General features: G+C 41.6%; 1 long non-coding RNA gene across 1 annotated transcript; it reads right to left on the bottom strand.

Annotated features, from left to right (window-relative positions):
• Positions 1–1,178: 1,178 nt before the first annotated feature.
• LOC118842559 lies at positions 1,179–3,815 on the bottom strand. Its single transcript, XR_005009882.1, has 3 exons — positions 3,520–3,815; positions 2,840–2,891; positions 1,179–1,357 (listed from the first exon to the last, which is right to left on the bottom strand). It is a non-coding gene; the product is annotated as an uncharacterized LOC118842559 (long non-coding RNA).
• Positions 3,816–4,162: the final 347 nt, after the last annotated feature.

Here is a 4,162-nt window from a genome sequence, read left to right as displayed (position 1 = left end):
AGAGAGAGTGAGAGAGAGCAGACACAGGGTGAGTTGAAGATGAAGGGAAGATATCTAAAAGAAATAAAATCAAATTAAGGGATGAGAGAGGAATATATTGAGAGAGGGAGATAGGGAGAGATAGAATGGGGTGGATTATCTCAAATAAAGGTGGCAAGAGGAAGCAGTTCTGTGGGAGGAGGGGAGAGGGCAGGTGAGGGTGGAATGAGTGAATCTTGCTCATATCAGATTTGGCCTGAGGAGGGAATACCATACATACTCAATTGGGTATCTTACCCCACAGGAAAGAAGAGGGAAGAAGATAAAAAAGGGGGAGGGATGATGGAGGGGAGGACAGATGGGGGTGGAGGTAATCAAAAACAAACACTTTCAAAAGGGGACAGGGTCAAGGGAGAAAATTCAATAAAGGGGGATGGGTTGGGAAGGGGCAAAATATAGTTAGTCTTCCACAACATGAGTATTGTGGAAGGGTTATACATAATGATACACATGTGGCCTATGTTGAATTGCTTGACTTCTTAGGGAGGGTGAGTGGGAAGGGAAGAGGGGAGAGAATTTGGAACTCAAAGTTTTAAAAACAGATGTTCAAAAACAAACAAAAAAAGTTTTTGCATGCAACTAGGAAATAAGATACACAGGCAATGGGGCATAGAAATTTATCTAGCCCTGCAAGAAAGGAAGGGAAAAGGGGATGGGAGGGGAGTAGGGTGACAGAAGGGAGGGCTGACTGGGGAAAAGGGCAACCAGAATATATGCCATCTTGGAGTGGGGGGGAGGGTAGAAATGGGGAGAAAACTTGTAATTCAAACTCTTGTGAAAATCAATGCTGAAAACTAAATATATTAAATAAATAAATTTTAAAAAATAAAAAAATAATTGTTATCATTACTAATTATGATGATATAAATTTGGTTTTTTTTTTTTGTTTTTTACATCAGAACAAATTTAAAATATCAAATCAGAGAGGAGGAGCACTTCAGCTGAAGTCAAGGAAGCAGACAGAAAAACGTTTATATTGGAGCCCAGTACAATAATTGACTATCATAGTGATAAAAGAGTCACTAATAAAAAGTGAAGTATATTAAAGGTCCTCCTCATTTTCAAACGACAAGGGAGGTGTCTTTTTAGAAAGATTTCCATGAAACCTGCAGTAAAGTTTGACACTTAAAGGTGTCAGTTTCAGATTTATTGAAAATTCACTTGTATAGAATATTTCCTTCTTAGACAACACCAGATAAATGAGGCATATTTGATGTACAAACCCTCCTGGAAATTATTCATTTTTCTGTTGTGGAAGGGACTAACCTGCTACCAAATAGCCAGAGGCCTTTTCTTTCCAATGAGTCTGTAATTCCACCTGTGAAATAGAAAGGATGACTTCAGGGATCCTCTCTAGCTCCCTCCCATGATATTGTCAGTATTAACTTAGAGATAGAATTACCAAGTGCTGAAAAAAATGCAGAAAAAAAGCTAAAAGTGGGTATTAAATTGCCATCTTGTTCAACCCCAGCATGGGAGCCCTTGGGAAAGAATCATGAGACTTTAGAGGTAGATGTGCTCAGCCCTTTTCATCTTGAAATTCTGCTTTCCACTCCCTGTATCACTGGCCTGTATCACTTTTTCACCATGAAATGCTCAGCATATTCACCCTCTCCCTCGTCTGAACTTTGGGATTTTCCTGGGTACTTAGTGGAGTCCCCAGCATCCTCAGAACTACTTATACTCTCTAGCAGCCTGCCATTGCTCCCAACTGCCATCTCAAACTCAAGTTGACATTCCATGTTGGAAAGGTTTCCAACCTTTGGTCTGGCTAAAAAAAAAGTCAGGGTGTCAGAAGATTAGAGCTCTATTCCTATTTTAACTGTCTGACCACGGGGGAAACCATTTAATCTGCCCCTGTTCACTGCCCTCCTCCATCAAATGGGAATGGTAATGCCGTCTTTAGCTCTGAAAGAGTCTATGACACTTACTTTGTAGGTTTACAGTACCGTAATGTATGAAAAAGCCCTTTACAAGTTCTACATGTATTCTGCCATCCCAATCCCTGACCCCAATTCTGAAAAAGAACAAAAATTCCAAAATACTTTTCATAGGAAAAGTCTATGAGTGGAATAAAGTCTCCTACCTGGAACAAGGAATAAGCTACACAATGAGTGATTATAATTAAATCTCAGGTCATTGACCTTCCTGTGAAAACAATTTAATGAGCCATGTCTTTGGATGTTCTGTCCTTCATGAAAATTTTCTTCAAAGGACTCAACTAAATCATGGCCAAGTACATATTTCCTGATCAAAAAAAAATTAAGTAAATCATGGCCAAGTACATATTTCCTGATCAAAAAAAAATTAAGTGGAATTTTTGGCCTTTGTTAAAGTCAATACATGTCATGATCAAAGTCTCTCTTTGTTGTGAATTAACCCCAAGGGAAATACCCACATGTGGTGGGTTGTTTTTCTTATGGATGAGTCTAGAAACTGGGGCATCAGCTAGAGAGTTGTTGCAGGATAAAGGTTATTTTATTTTAATTTGGCTTCACTTTTTACTTCAAAGATGATGTGTCTGAATTGGAAGCCACATATCTCAAGTCCAAGACTATGGAGAAAGATCTTCACATTTGAAGCATATTGTTCTGTGCTATCAAATAGTTTCCTGGTAAGGTCATTTCCTTGCTGGAGAAATCTTTGAAGAGGGATCTACTATTAGGACAATCCTATCTGCTACAAAGTATTACAGAACTAGCTGATAGCCCCCAGAGAGACCAAATGGTACAGTACAAAGAATTCTGAATTTAGAGGTCATTTCACCTCAGTCAATCCTACCTTTGGTGGCATTTACTACCTGTGTGTCCTTGGGCAAAACATTCGACTTCCAGAGGCCTCAGTTTCCTCTTCTGTGGAAAAATGAGAGGGTTAGTGATATCAGGGGGATGTTTCATGCAAAAATGGGCATTATAAAAGACAAAAGTTGTAGCGACTTAATAGCAGCAGAAGAGACTAAAAAGAGGTAACAAGAATACACAAAATAACTATAGAAGAAAGATCTTACCATCACCAATAACCACAATGATGTGGTTACTGATCAAGAGCCACACGTAGAAAAATAAAGTCAAGTGAGCCTTAGGAAGCATTGCTAACAATAAAGCTAGTGAAGGTAACGGAGCTCCAGTTGAGCTATTTAAAACCCTAAAAGATGATGCTGTTAAAGCGCTGTACTCAATATGCTAACAAATTTGGAAAACACAACAGTGGCCACTGGATTGTCAAAGATTGGTGTACATCTCAATACTAAAGAAGGGCGATGTCAAGGAATGTTCAAGTTACCAAACACTTGTACTTACTTCGCACACCAGCAAGATTACGCCCAAGGTTCGGCTAGCAGAAGGGCAGAGCAAAGATGGCAAAGTGAGAGCAGGGACTCACCTGAGCTCTCGCCCAAACCCCTTCAAATACCTTTAAAAAGTGACTCTGAACAAATTCTAGAGAGAGACAGACTGAGGCAGATTTCCAGACCAAGATTACCTGGAAGGTCAACAGGAAGGGTCTGTTGCGCAGGGCTGAGAGAGGAGAGCAGTAGAGTGTAGGCCATTGTAGCACAGACCCAGCCCCCGTAAAGCCAGAGCAGACCTCAGGAGACTGAATCATTGGCAGCAGTGGCAGTTTCCAGACTTCTCAGCCCATAGATGCCAGAGACAAGTTAGAAGGTCAGGGGGAGGTGTCTGTCAGAACTGGGTGAGAGAGAAGTGTAGTCCAGGGCAGGGCATGCCAATATAGCCCTGGCCCCAGCAAACCAGGAGCAGGCCTTGGGAGTGACTGAGTTGGTGGCAGCAGCAGCGGCTGCAGTGGCAGCGGCTGCTTTTGGACTGAATGTATGAAAGTTTCCTATTTCAATGTCCGGGAGCCAAAATGGCAGAGTAAACAGTAAGTTGCTCTCACCCTCCCTTATTGACCTTGAAAAAGCCAGAGAACATTGCCCCAGGGAAAATCCTGAAATAGTGAAGCCAGCAGAAAGACAAGGTGCAACAGTCTTTTAGCTTGGGAGGCTAAGGGGATTAAGGGAAAGGTCTCTCTTGCTGTGGCTGAAGGAGACCAGATGGGAGGTATCCAAGCAAGCCAGTGGCAAGTCCCACCTCAGCAAACCAGCTGGAGATCCTGAGCCCCACAG

This window comes from Trichosurus vulpecula, chromosome 1, assembly GCF_011100635.1.
Source record: "Trichosurus vulpecula isolate mTriVul1 chromosome 1, mTriVul1.pri, whole genome shotgun sequence".
Lineage (NCBI taxonomy): Eukaryota > Metazoa > Chordata > Mammalia > Diprotodontia > Phalangeridae > Trichosurus > Trichosurus vulpecula.
The sequence above is the reverse complement of the archived record's forward strand: the minus strand, read 5'-3'. Positions and strand labels throughout refer to the sequence as shown.